Below are 16,036 nucleotides of genomic sequence, written 5' to 3' on the forward strand. Positions count from 1 at the left end.
GCTACATACAAATCCATTTGCTTTTCTAAGTATTTTTCACATACATTCTTCAAAGCAAACACCTGATCCACACCTCCTCTACCACTTCTGAAACCACACTGCTCTTCCCCAATCTGATGCTCTGTACGTGCCTTCACCCTCTCAATCAATACCCTCCCATATAATTTACCAGGAATACTCAACAAACTTATACCTCTGTAATTTGAGCAATCACTCTTATCCCCTTTGCCTTTGTACAATGGCACTATGCACGCATTCCGCCAATCCTCAGGCACCTCACCATGAGTCATACATACATTAAATAACCTTACCAACCAGTCAACAATACAGTCACCCCTTTTTTAATAAATTCCACTGCAATACCATCCAAACCTGCTGCCTTGCCGGCTTTCATCTTCCGCAAAGCTTTTACTACCTCTTCTCTGTTTACCAAATCATTTTCCCCAACCCTCTCACTTTGCACACCACCTCGACCAAGACACCCTATATCTGCCACTCTATCATCAAACACATTCAACAAACCTTAAAAATACTCACTCCATCTCCTTCTCACATCACCACTACTTGTTATCACCTCCCCATTAGCGCGCTTCACCGAAGTTCCCATTTGCTCCCTTGTCTTACACACTTTATTTACCTCCTTCCAGAACATCTTTTTATTCTCCCTAAAATTTAATGATACTCTCTCACCCCAACTCATATATATATATATATATATATATATATATATATATATATATATATATATATATATATATATATATATATATATATATATATATATATTTATATTTATATATATATTTGCTGAAAACCGCGAGGAAAATGAAGTACGATAAGATTTCTAGTGCACTTTCGTGCACTGATCACATCGCCAGGGGAGATACAAGAATGAGATAGAAGACATAGAACAGTCCATTGATACACAAGGAAGATATGTAGCTAAGACGCCATTGGTAAGCATGCTTGTTCACCAATAGCATCTTAGCTACGTCTCTTCCTTGTATATCAACTGACTGTTCTACGTCTTCTATCTTATTCTTGCATTTCCCCTGACGATGTGATCATTACACGAAAGCGCACTTGGGAACTTATTGTTTCATTTCTTCGTAGTTTTATGCATATACTAGATCACGTCACGTGTACCACTATGACTTCTTACAATATATATATATATATATATATATATATATATATATATATATATATATATATATATATATATATATATATATATATATATATATATATATATGTATATTATCCCTGGGGATAGGAGAGAAAGAATACTTCTCACGTATTCCCTGCGTGTCGTAGAAGGCGACTAAAAGGGAAGGGGGCGGGGGGCTTGAAATCCTCCCCTCTCATTTTTTTTTTTAATTTTCCAAAAGAAGGAACAGAGAAGGGGGCCAGGTGAGGATATTTCCTCGAAGGCCCAGTCCTCTGTTCTTAACGCTACCTCGCTAATGCGGGAAATGACAAATAGGTATGAAAGAAATATATATATATATATATATATATATATATATATATATATATATATATATATATATGAGCGAATAAAGCTATTTTGTCATCTTTGCCAAGCTCTAACGTGGGAAGTGGCGAATAAGGATTCGAATCGTTGCCCCGTGTGTGGCAGCTTGGAATGCTGAGAACTAGGCAATGGATCCCATGATATGGGAACGACTGTTCCAGTACAAGTAATCCAATGCCCCATATCTTTTGTACATAAGCAATGAGGTTTCCACTAGTCATATCCCGTCAGGCACACAGGAACCAGAAGGTAACGTTACTGAGATCATCACATGAGGCTGCAGTTCGAATCCTTCCTCTTAGAGAATGCTGTATGGACTAAGTGGGCGTAGTTATATTTCGTGTTCATATATTTACATTTGGGCGAGTGATGATCTGTACAACGTTTACTGCTGGTTAGTGTATGGAGACCCCGTTGCTTATGTAAATAAGACTGAGGGGAGTATTTGGTTACTTGTAGTTAAATCGTCTTTTCTCTGAGTTCCATTGCCAAAAGGGTAACATTTTTGCGTCCCAAACACGTGGTGGTGGTTTGAATCCTTGCTGTATGTGGATCAAGGAGTTGGATTAGCACAAGTGAGAGATTTTGAGCTTTACTTTCCTAGAATTTCCGTTTTTGCAAGAGCCTTCTTCACAGTCATTCTTTATGGCACAATACTACATGCCCACAGGACTTTCTTCACCTCGCTGGACGGCGCACCATGTTATTTAGCAGTCGGCTGCCTTCAACACTCCCTAGACCCATCCCTGGATCCTATTACTGCCATGATCCTATATGAAGTCGCCCATCTTATGAAATTATTAGTGTATATGTGAGCAGCTTCCAAGGCTCTCCTCACTCAGGTGTTCAAATTTTTCTGTATCACTTGGGTTACTTCAGCTCCTTACCACCTTGTTGTCGACGTAAACAAGTGCATTCGGTGTCATTATGGTGACGTATATTCACTTTATGTTTATTGACCCTTTCGGCCATATCTCGACCTGCTTCCCCATAGTAAGTAGTCGCACAACCAGTTCAAGGTACACTGATACCACACTATCATTGTCAACATTTATACCAGGTTTTGTTTTCAGGACATCACTTATTTGATTACGTCCGAAGCTTGCCTTAAATTTGGTACGTCATAAACCTTTGGTTTTCTACTGTGCTGAGTTCAACAGTCCCTCTGCACTCTTCAGTGATCATACCAGCTTTTGTAAGTTTAATCAGTAAGTCTTCATGGTAACATGAATCATTGAAAGCCTCATCAAAATACTTGTTCTCCTCCGTCAAGTACTTGCCATTGCGTTTACTAATTGCCCTTAAAAGAAAATCATGATTACTGCAGATTTTCGTTCATCGTAATTGGCTGAAAGATCATGAATAAGATCATTCTTGTTTGTGGATTTACGATCACTGGGAACTTTACACCCTGGTCAGACCACCATAATATAATCATCGTATCTAGAAACGGTAATTTCTCATTCTCCTCTTCCTCCTCCGCAGTAAACCGTATGTCACTGTATACACGGTTCCGCATTCCTGTTTCTGTTTGTTCGTTTGGGATGTATCACTATTAAGTCATCCATGTATCTGGACCACGTAGCACCCCGGCCCACGGTTCTGCAGTAGATCATCTCCAGAACTTCCATTTACAGACAAGTCTTGACAACACTAAGGGAAACACCCATGCCCAGGTCCCTGTGCTGCCTGTAGTCCTCTCCGTTGAACGAGGATGCCCCACATCTGTTGCACACAACAGCTTCGTGTTTTCTGTTCTTGATATCGGTAGCTCCTCATTGTGGATATCATCAACTGCCTTCCTAACAGTGGGTATGGCCACTTCCAGCAGCAGCTTGGTACATGAAGGTTTAACATCGGAGCTGACCAACTCTGTATTGTCAGACTTAATGATTTTCAACCTTGCCATCAAAACATCGAATCTCTCAGGTGATAACTATTTGTGTAACGAGGAGAGAGTTATTCAATACTTCCCACGTATTTCTTGCGTGTCATAGAAGCCGATGAAAAGGGGAGGGAGCGGAGGGCTAGAAATCCTTCCCTCCTGTTTTTAATTTTCTAAATGAACAAACAGAGAAGCGAGCCAAATGAGGATAAGTCCTCTAAGGCTCAGTCCTCTGTTCTTACCGCTGCTTCGCTAACGCGGAAAATGGCGAATATGTACGAAGAAAAAAAAAAAAAAATATATATATATATATATATATATATATATATATATATATAGATAGATAGATAGATAGATAGATAGATAGATATATATATACACCGCGTCTTTACTCCTGTACACACACACACACACACACACACCAGAGTAGCTCCGATGGCAGGATTAATACCTGGGTTGGGTGTAGGTCGACTGCTGCGATCAGGATTCGAATCCATCCTGGTCTGACCCTGGAATGGCCTGTGCTAACTCATGGTCAGTAACGCCAACCGCTTCACCATGGGGACTCGGTTGCACCACTAGATGAACCTTAAAGCGTTGGACACTTGCCCGGCAAAGCAACTTACTTCAGCACCCTCACATGGCCCTGAGTGACCAACCTCCCGCGCTCAATAAAACATCAGCAATACTAGCATCACATACGTCACACACACACACGACATTCTCTCCTGACATCTAAAACATCAACATGAAAGTCTGTAAACAAACTGATTACCCTCAAACCTTTATTATCACGAATTTCGAACAAAAACAATCACCAGTATCTTTAACAAACAGAACTTCAGCTTCACAAAAGATACATCATGCTTCACTGCCTAGCCATCCACCCCTTTCAATAACAAACGTTACAAGACAACAAGAAGCGACGCCAAAAAATATAACGAGCACCGACATCAATCATCGGCAGCCTAGCAACCCTAAACATTCAACACCTGCACGACGAAACAAAAATATTATTAATGTAGCCACACCAGAACATCCTCAACACCGAATTCTATGTAGTAGTACTAATGAATTGACTTCCTCACCTTCCCATCCGCGTCACTTAAAAACCACCCATCAACCTCCACACAAACAGAAAAAAAATAAACACCCCATCCTCACACTTTAGTCGCTTGTATTTAAAGATTCTCCCCATCCCCAGCAAACACCAAAGTGACGAAAGTCACACAAAACTCTACACAATCGTCCCTCCCCCAACCCATTCATAAATTCTATCCCATTAGACGTACAGCTGTCTTAAACTACACTCTCTAGACAAACCCAAGTTACACTTCCTCGTCTGTGCACTGGATACCACGCATTTTTTCCATATAGCATTTATTCACTAAGGTGCAGCTAAGACGAACAAGCATTACCTCTATACAGGCAAATACGACTTCATAACGCCTTATGAACTGTGGTCCCCGCCAGTGGACGTGGTTGACTCTCTGAGCGCTGCAGGAACCCCAGAAAAGGTGTCCTGGGAATGCAAGGGTATATATACATTATATATATATATATATATATATATATATATATATATATATATATATATATATATATATATATCTGCATAGCTACAAAAATCCCAGATTACCGCAACATTCCACTGAGGAACAAATTATTGGTTGAGCATGTCTCTTTTTCTTTTTGTGTGTGACGTGGTTTTCACATATCAAATTAGATTTTGAGAGGAACACAAGCAACGCCACCTGTAAACAGGCACCTGTCTATATACGATGAGAAATGATAATAATAAAAATGTATATGCATGAATACAGCGAGGGCAAGCTTAACTTGTGAACCGCCCCATCTTGTATAAACATCGCCGCTGAGTGTTAGCATGTACAGCCATTCAAGAAATTAGCTCTATATAATTCAATATTCATATTAGTGGTAATAGTTTTTGAGGAAGGCTACGTGGCAGGCCTCAGGCGGCCACAAACGGGGCGGGAGAGGTGCCAGGGGATATTTTCGTCGGGTAAATAGTGAGGCAGCTGCACGGGGGGGTGATAAACACGCGGAAGTGAACCATGTCTCGCGCCCGATCATAAACTTAAGATTACGTCGTTATTTGCAAATGTAAACTGAATCAGTTTACATCCCGAGGAATTGGCTTTGGGCCTTTATACCCTGTTGTGTAGTAGTCCATGCGAGAGGCAACGCTTTGTGGGCCCACGCATGATTAGTTCATTGTTGGGTTGGGTACGTCGTTCCGTTGGTACACATCGTCACGTGCTATACACCAGCTCCAAGGAACACATTCCTTCTTAACTACCGCGTCACATATTGCATCCTTTACTCTGTCCTTCCATTTGATCTTCCCACTAGTCACACGCACACACATTCTCTTAACGTTTTCCACCATCGTTCGTTCGACGCATTTACACTTAGTCGGTCATCTGTACGTTTCATAGCCTAGCACTTTCACGTTAACTGCTAACCCTGACGTATATCCCCAGCATTATTCCCGCTCCCTCAACTTATCCCACATCCAGAATAAGGAAGGCTCATCTCTCCGTAGAATAAGCTGTATGTAGAATATTTGACAATTATATCAGGTGATATGTGCTCCATTTCTGACATGGACTGGTACAAGAGGCTTGTGGATTTTTTTCTTATTTGAATTGGAGGTTCAAGTCACGAACAAAAGTCCATATTAAGGCCGGACCTTAACTGAAAAGAGGTTGATGAAAAAGAAAAAGAGAGGGGAAAGTATTTACAAATTTTAGAGGAAAAAAATTGAAATGTGCCAAATCGTAGTTACTGGGAAAGACGTAAGAGGGTAGAGAGTTCTAAAGCTTCGAGGTGTAGGGAGAGAAACAGTAATCAAACCGGCCCACCCTTGAGTTGTCAACGGCCTTACAGTAATCATATGACGAAGCAGCTTGCCGAGCATTACGGGGTCTAGTTAGTGGTGGGGGCACACAAGCAGCCTGCTCTATGAATAAAAAAAAAAAAAGGTAGTACCTATAAAAGAGGGAAAGTGAGCCAACACTGCGGCAAGGACAAGTGTTCTATTTTTGATGTTAGCCTGGTGAGTTTATAAGTCGGACCGCTTTCTACTCAACTATTTCAAGTAAGGATGCAGAGCTAGAACCACCCCAGAAACCCTCCCCTCCTTGTATTTTAACTTTCTAAAAGGGGAAACAGAAGAAGGAGTCACGCGGGGAGTGCTTATCCTCCTCGAAGGCTCAGATTGGGGTGTCTAAATGTGTGTGGATGTAACCAAGATGAGAAAAAAGGAGAGATAGGTAGTATGTTTGAGGAAAGGAACCTGGATGTTTTGGCTCTGAGTGAAACGAAGCTCAAGGGTAAAGGGGAAGAGTGGTTTGGGAATATCTTGGGAGTAAAGCCAGGGTTAGTGAGAGGACAAGAGCAAGGGAAGGAGTAGCAGTACTCCTGAAACAGGAGTTGTGGGAGTATGTGATAGAGTGTAAGAAAGTAAACTCTAGATTAATATGGGTAAAACTGAAAGTTGATGGAGAGAGATGGGTGATTATTGGTGCATATGCACCTGGGCATGAGAAGAAAGATCATGAGAGGCAAGTGTTTTGGGAGCAGCTGAATGAGTGTGTTAGTGGTTTTGATGCACAAGACCGGGTTATAGTGAAGGGTGATTTGAATGCAAAGGTGAGTAATGTGGCAGTTAAGGGAATAATTGGTATGCATGGGGTGTTCAGTGTTGTAAATGGAAATGGTGAAGAGCTTGTAGATTTATGTGCTGAAAAAGAACTGGTGATTGGGAATACCTGGTTTAAAAAGCGAGATATACATAAGTATATGTATGTAAGTAGGAGAGATGGCCAGAGAGCGTTATTAGATTACGTGTTAATTGATAGGCGCGCGAAAGAGAGACTTTTGGAAGTTCATGTGCTGAGAGGTGCAACTGGGGGGATGTCTGATCATTATCTTGTGGAGGCGAAGGTGAAGATTTGTATGGGTTTTCAGAAAAGAAGAGAATGTTGGGGTGAAGAGAGTGGTGAGAGTAAGTGAGCTTGAGAAGGAGACTTGTGTGAGGAACTACCAGGAGAGACTGAGTACAGAATGGAAAAAGGTGAGAACAAAGGAGGTAAGGGGAGTGGGGGAGGAATGGGATGTATTTAGGGAAGCAGTGATGGCTTGCGCAAAAGATGCTTGTGGCATGAGAAGAGTGGGAGGTGGGTTGATTAGAAAGGGTAGTGAGTGGTGGGATGAAGAAGATTATTAGTGAAAGAGAAGAGAGAGGCATTTCGACGATTTTTGCAGGGAAAAAATGCAAATGAGTGGGAGATGTATAAAAGAAAAAGACAGGAGGTCAAGAGAAAGGTGCAAGAGGTGAAAAAGGGGGCAAATGAGAGTTGGGGTGAGAGAGTATCATTAAATTTTAGGGAGAATAAAAAGATGTTTTGGAAGGAGGTAAATAAAGTGCGTAAGACAAGGGAGCAAATGGGAACTTCAGTGAAGGGGGCTAATGGGGAGGTGATAACAAGTAGTGGTGATGTGAGAAGGAGATGGAGTGAGTATTTTTAAGGTTTGTTGAATGTGTTTGATGATAGAGTGGCAGATATAGGGTGTTTTGGTCGAGGTGGTGTGCAAAGTGAGAGGGTTGGGGAGAATTATTTGGTAAACAGAGAAGAAGTAGCAAAAGCTTTTTGGAAGATGAAAGCCGGCAAGGCAGCAGGTTTGGATGTTATTGCAGTGGAATCAATTAAAAAAGGGGGTCACTATATTGTTGACTTGTTGGTAAGGTTATTTAATGTATGTATGATTCATGGTGAGGTGCCTGAGGATTGGCGGAATGCTTGCATAGTGCCATTGTACAAAGGTAGAGGGGATAAGAGTGAGTGCTCAAATTACAGAGGTATAAGTTTGTTGAGTATTCCTGGTAAATTATATGGGAGGGTCTTGATTGAGAGGGTGAAGGCATGTACAGAGCATCAGATTGGGGAAGAGCAGTGTGGTTTCAGAAGTGGTAGAGGATGTGTGGATCAGGCGTTTGCTTTGAAGAATGTATGTGAGAAATACTTAGAAAAACAAATGGATTTGTATGTAGCATTTATGGATCTGGAGAAGGCATATGATAGAGTTGATAAAGATGCTCTGTGGAAGGTATTACGAATATATGGTGTGGGAGGCAAGTTGTTGGAAGCAGTGAAAAGTTTTTATCGAGGATGCAAGGCATGGGTACGTGTAGGAAGAGAAGAAAGTGATTGGTTCTCAGTGAATGTAGGTTTGCGGCAGGGGTGTGTGATGTCTCCATGGTTGTTTAATTTCTTTATGGATGGGGTTGTTAGGGAGGTAAAATGCAAGATTTTTGGAAAGAGGGGCAAGTATGCAGTCTGTTGTGGATGAGAGAGCTTGGGAAGTGTGTCAGTTGTTGCTCGCTGATGATGCAGCGCTGGTGGCTGATTCATGTGAGAAACTGCAGAAGCTGGTGACTGAGTTTGGTAAAGTGTGTGAAAGAAGAAAGTTAAGAGTAAATGTGAATAAGAGCAAGGTTATTATGTACAGTAGGGTTGAGGGTCAAGTCAATTGGGAGGTAAGTTTGAATGGAGAAAAACTGGAGGAAGTAAAGTGCTTTAGATATCTGGGAGTGGATCTGGCAGCGGATGGAACCATGGAAGCGGAAGTGAATCATAGAGTGGGGGAGGGGGCGAAAATTCTGGGAGCCTTGAAGAATGTTTGGAAGGCGAGAACATTATCTCCGAAAGCAAAAATGGGTATGTTTGAAGGAATAGTAGTTCCAAAAATGTTGTATGGTTGCGAGGCGTGGGCTATGGATAGAGTTGTGCGCATGAGGATGGATGTGCTGGAAATGAGATGTTTAAGGACAATATGTGGTGTGAGGTGGTTTGATCGAGTAAGTAATGTAAGGGTAAGAGAGATGTGTGGAAATAAAAAGAGTGTGGTTGAGAGAGCAGAAGAGGGTGTTTTGATATGGTTTGGTCACATTGAGAGAATGAGTGAGGAAAGATTGACCAAGAGGATATATGTGTCAGAGGTGGAGGGAACAAGGAGAAGTGGGAGACCAAATTGGAGGTGGAAAGATGGAGTGAAAAAGATTTTGAGTGATCAGGGCCTGAACATGCAGGAGGGTGAAAGGTGTGCAAGGAATAGAGTGAATTGGAACGATGTGGTATACCGGGGCCGACGTGCTGTCAATGGATTGAACCAGGGCATGTGAAGCGTCTGGGGTAAACCATGGAAAGTTGTGTGGGGCCTGAATGTGGAAAGGGAGCTGTGGTTTCTGTGCATTATTACATGACAGCTAGAGACTGAGTGTGAACGAATGTGGCCTTTGTTGTCTTTTCCTAGCGCTACCTCGCACACATGAGGGGGTTGTTATTCCATGTGTGGCGGGGTGACGATGGGAATAAATAAAGGCAGACAGAATGAATTATGTACATGTGTATATATGTATATGTCTGTGTGTGTATATATATGTGTGCATTGAGATGTATAGGTATGTATATTTGCGTGTGTGGACGTGTATGTATATACATGTGTGTGTGGGTGGGTTGGGCCATTCTTTCGTCTGTTTCCTTGCGCTACCTCGCTAACGCGGGAGACAGCGACTAAGCAAAATAATATATATATATATATATATATATATATATATATATATATATATATATATATATATATATATATATATATATATATAGATAGATAGATAGATAGATAGGTAGATAGATAGATAGATAGATAGATATGTATGTATAGGGTTAAGAGAATAAATGATAGAGTTCTTATTACTACTTGATAATTGGCGATGATCAAATAAGATTACCATGGGGGCCCATAGCCATGGTTTAAGTGAAACCCCTTAAGGCATTAATGAACCAACTAGGCCAATGGATTGCCAAGCATACTTTGTCTACTTACCTTTCCTGTAGGACAAGGGAAGGTCAATAACCTTCTTACATTTAATACCTAATTGAAATGACATGGCTCCAAAGAATATGACAGTGAAATGTGCTTATGTACTCATTCAGTAGAACATCTTAACATCTAACTGGTTGCAACACTACTAATATGGGTCCAGGGATATTATTGCATTTAACAAACTAATGCTACTAACAGTTTCAGAAATAATGTGGCATGTATCTTAATTGCAAAAGTAGCTAAAACATCCCAGTTCACAAGTGCAAGGGACTTCTGGTTAATGCACTTAATCGATTGAGATGTCAAACAAACAGTATATTGTAGTTTCTGCTACACAGCATAATACCGACAGGCGGCTTCGTCTGAGTTTTCTGTTGCTAAAAGTTCACTGAAGTGAACGTCAACTGCTAACATGTCTTTAGCTGTGGAGTTTTAGTAAATGGGCTGCGGCCTGGTTTGTGGGCGTCAGTGTGTACGTGGCGTAAAGATGGACCCTCGTCTTCCACGTCATATCGGTCCGCGCTCGTGTTTCCCGCAGCGCCGTACCTCGCTTGCTGGGTCAAGCATGCCACAAACACGTCCTTGGCGCTGTCCACAGGATTGGTCGTGACACAACTAAAACTCTCCCCAGCTGGGACCCTTGTTTAAAGTACAGACCGCGAGTGTCCTTGTAGATATATTCCTGGCTCGCTGGCTATACAGGGAATGAGCCACTGTAAACACAGCCTGCAGCCACAGTGGAAGGTATGACTCACTGGGATTATTACGAACATACATCCTCTCCTCCCCGGGTTAAGCGAACACGACCAGACGGCGAGAGAGTTCTAGTTCTTGTTTGCGACGCTCATGGGAAAATTACCTAGAAACAGTGCTTGTCCCTGTCCTCAGGAGTGTTGGATGCCTCGTAGTAATAATGCACTTTAATAAATCACTTTACTGGTTTACTTCACTGATTTTCCACGTTCGATGCATACCCTTTGTCATTATTTGATAGTTTCACTATATGTTCTTATTTGAGCACCGTAAATAGTAGATTTTGCACTGGGCCTTATTCTATATGGGGCCTGTTATGGACGATGTAATGTCCCTTATGATTTTAACAACTTAATTTCTACAATTAGCATACAGCTGTATGCATGATACTATGGATGACCTCACGCATCAATTCACTTACATTATTCTTACAATATGATAATTTGATCTTTACTAGCTATACAGTCTTACAAGAGTACCCATAAGTGGCATATTTGCCTCCCATGGGAGGGTTTTGGTGAAGGGGGTCAGTGGGTGGCTGTCAGTCTCCGCTGCTGACCCGGGGCACCGATCATCAACACATCGGGGTTGTGCCACATATTATCTTCCCTCAAAGAGTAGCTCAAGTGATTATGTAGAACTAAATGCTTACTTACACATTATAATATTCCCAGTATTAAGATAACAACTATACGTCAATAATACTAAACTACTATCATACAGTTTACAGCTATCATGTGTTCCCTATCTATTCTTCGTCCGTTTTGCTGACTCCATAGAACATAATCTTCCTGCGTAATAGAGGCATTGCTGCACTCAAACGAGTCTCCCCTCGACCAACACCTTGAACCTGCTTCTTATATATATATATATATATATATATATATATATATATATATATATATATTATATTATTTTATCCCTGGGGATAGGGGAGAAAGAATACTTCCCACGTATTCCCTGCGTGTCGTAGAAGGCGACTAAAAGGGAAGGGAGCGGGGAGCTGGAAATCCGCCCCTCTCGTTTTTTTTTTTTTTTTTTTTCCAAAAGAAGGAACAGAGAAGAGGGCCAGGTGAGGATATTTCCTCAAAGGGCCAGTCCTCTGTTCTTAACGCTACCTCGCTGTCGCGGGAAATGGCGGATAGTATGAAAAAAAAAAAAAAAAAAAAAAAAAATATATATATATATATATATATATATATATATATATATATATATATATATATATATATATATATATATATATATATATTATTTTATCCCTGGGGATAGGGAAGAAAGAATACTTCCCAAGTATTCCCTGCGTGTCGTAGAAGGCGACTAAAAGGGGAGGGAGCGGGGGGCTGGAAATCCTCCCCTCTTGTTTTCTTTTTAATTTTCCGAAAGAAGGAACAGAGAAGGAGGCCAGGTGAGGATATTCCCTCAGAGGCCCAGTCCTCTGTTCTTAGCGCTGCCTTGCTAACGCGGGAAATGGCGAATAGTTTGAAAGAAAGAAAGATATATATTATTTATTCATTTTACTTAATCGCCGTCTCCCGCGTTAGCGAGGTAGCACAAGGAAACAGACGAAAGAACGGCCCAACCCACCCACATACGCAAATATATACATATACGCCCATACACGCACATATACATACATATACATTTCAAGTATACATACATATACATACACAGACATATACATGTATGCACATGTACATGTTCATACTTGCTGCCTTCATCCATTTCCGTCGCCACCCCGCCACACATAAAGTGACCCCCCCCCCCCCCCCAACATTCGTTTCTCTAGCTGTCATGTGTAATGCGTTGAAACCACAGCTCCCTTTCCACATCCAGGCCCCACAAACCTGTCCATGGTTTACCCCAGACGCTTCACATGCCCTAGTTCAATCCATTGACAGCACGTCGACCCCGGTATACCACATCGTTCCAATTCACTCTATTACTTTCACGCCTTTCACCCTCTTGTACGTTCAGGCCCCGATCGCTCAAAATCTTTCGCACTCCATCCCTCCACCTCCAATTTGGTCTCCCACTTCATCGTTCCCTCTACCTCTGACACATATATCCTCTTTGTCAATCTTTCTTCACTCATTCCATCCATGTGTCCACGCTATTTCAACACACCCTTTTCTGCTCTCTCAACCACACCCTTTTTATTACCACACATCTCTCTTACCATTTCGTCACTTACTCGATCAAACCACCTCACACCACATATTGTCCTCAAACATTTCATTTCCAACACATCCACCCACCTCCACACAACCCTATCTAAAGCCCATGCCTCGCAACCATATAACATTGCGGAACCACTATTTCTTCAGACATACCCATTTTTGCTCTCCGAGATAACGTTCTCGCCTTCCACACATTCTTCAACGCTCCCAGAACCTTTGCCCCCTCCCCCACCCTGTGACTCACTTCCCCTTCCATGGTTCCATCCGCTGCTAAATCCACTCCCAGATATCTAAAACACTTCCTCCAGTTTTTCTCCATTCAAACTTTCCTTCCCTATAAACTTGTCCCTCAACCTTACTGAACCTAATAACCTTTTTCTTATACCCATTAAGTCTCAGCTCTCTTCTTTCACACGCTTTACCAAACTCAGTCACCATCTTCTGCAGTTTCTCAACCGATCAGCCACCTGCGCTGTATTATCAGCGAACAACTACTGATCCACTTCCCAAACCCACTCATCAACAACAGACTGCACATATATCCCTCTCTCCAAAACTCTTGCATTTACCTCTCTAACAACCTCATCCATAAACAAATTAAACAACCATGGAGCCATCACGCACCCCTGCTGCAAACCGACATTCACTGGGAACCAATCACTTTCCTCTCTTCCTACACGTACACATGCCTTACATCCTCTATAAAAACTTTTCACTGCTTCTAGTAACTTACCTCCCACACCATATACTCTTAATACCTTCCACATCTCTATCAACCCTACCATATGCCTTCTCCAGATCCATAAATGCTACATACAAACCCATCTGTTTTTCTAAGTATTTCATACATTCTTCAGATCAAACACCTGATCCACACATCCTCTACCACTTCTGAAACCACATTGTTCTTCCTTAATCTGATGCTCTGTACATGCCTTCACCCTCTCAATCAATACCTTCCCATATGATTTCCCAGGAATACTCAACAAACTCAAACTACTGTGATTTGAACATTCACCTTTATCCCCTTAACCTTAGAACAATGGCACTATGCATGCATTCCGCCAATCCTCAGGCACTTCACCATGAACCACACATACACTGAATATCCTTACCAACCAATCAACAACACAGTCACCCCCTTTTTTAATAAATTCCACTGCAATACCATCCAAACCTGCTGCCTTGCCGGCTTCCATCTTCCGCAAAGCTTTCACTACCTCTTCTCTGTTTACCAAACCATTCTCCCTGACCCTCTCACTTCGCACACCACCTCGACCAAAACACCCTATATCTGCCATTCTATCATCAAACACATTCAACAAACCTTCAGAATACTCACTCCATTATTTCACATCCTAATAAGCTACCTTATTACATAAGCACTGATATTGTAGTTACCCAAATTAAATTAAACCTATTTTTCTTCATACTTCACTATTTTCTATGAATATTAATTTTACTTGGGTCAACATGTCAGCTGCTGCAGACGGTAGCACGCAAACTCTAAGGCATATCAACAAAAGGCAGACTTCATTACTCTCCTGTTGGGAGGATCTGAAGCTTCGAGTTTATAAGATAAACTCCCATTATGTTATCATGTTTTCATTCTATTGTTATCTTTATATGTTATTGTTATGTTATTGATTCTGAGATCGGGTAAAATAGCGTTTCCCTTTTTCACCATTTATGTGCTTACCTTAGCTTTTAGCTGAGTGAAGGATTTACCCTTTCCCTCCACAAACTTTATTTGTGTTTATTTTGTGTTTTATTTTTTGTTTCTTTTTGTGGTTACAGTGAGGCAAGTGAGTGTTGACCGGTGTTTCTGGTGTTGCTGAACCACTGGTACATCTCACGAAGGCTGGTGTAGGGCAGAGTTGTACGCCCAACTGAAAGGTGACAGCAGGAGAACTCAACCCAGCTGGGTACGTCCTGTCCTACTTTCGGATGCTTTTCTGTCTGATCAGTTGCCTCAGCATTTTTTTTTTCTTTTTATAGAAAAGGTAAAGTGTTGAAAGTACCTTCTGTGTGGGGTGGTACGCCACCCCAGAATCTAGGGCATCGCCCCGCTTATAAGGATTCTTGTAAGCCAACCACCACGCCCGTAGGGGATAGCAGTGGTAGCCGACCAATGATGGACATAAAGTCCAAAAATGCAGAATTCTTGATGATACATGCGACTGGTTCAATCTTGCAACCATTAAGATCCTCAGGGTTGCTGAGGCTTATGTTCTTAAGATCCCTACAATATTCACAAGCATAGAGTTCCTTGGTGGACACCAGATTGCCGAAATGCACTACGTGAGCGCAATAGGAGATACAGGATGGTCGACAAAGAGCCTCAGAAAACAACTTATTGCATATAAACAAGTGAGGGGTAAGGCAAGACGCACAATACCACAAGCCAAAAGAGACTCTTGGCTTGGCTGTTTCAGCTGTCAATAAAGACACACCCAGCAGTCAGGTCTGGTCCACAATTAAGAAAATGACAAGTAAATACGAACAACCATCCATCCCCCCAACTCACCACGCAAAACGGCACCATAGACGACCCAGCTGACATAGCCAACGTTATCGCTAGGAGATTCTCAAACATAAGTAGCTCGGCCAATTATGATCGACGGCCTTTACACCACAAACGTTAGGCCGAGTAAACAGTGATTGACTTTGCCACAGAAGATGAAAATGTACCTTGAAATAATTCATTTATCTTTAAGGAATTACTTTTTGCTCTGATATCCTGTAAAGCTTCCAGCCCTGGACCCAGCAGGA

The sequence above is a fragment of the Panulirus ornatus genome, chromosome 14 (genome assembly GCF_036320965.1).
Source record: "Panulirus ornatus isolate Po-2019 chromosome 14, ASM3632096v1, whole genome shotgun sequence".
In the NCBI taxonomy this organism is placed as follows: domain Eukaryota; kingdom Metazoa; phylum Arthropoda; class Malacostraca; order Decapoda; family Palinuridae; genus Panulirus; species Panulirus ornatus.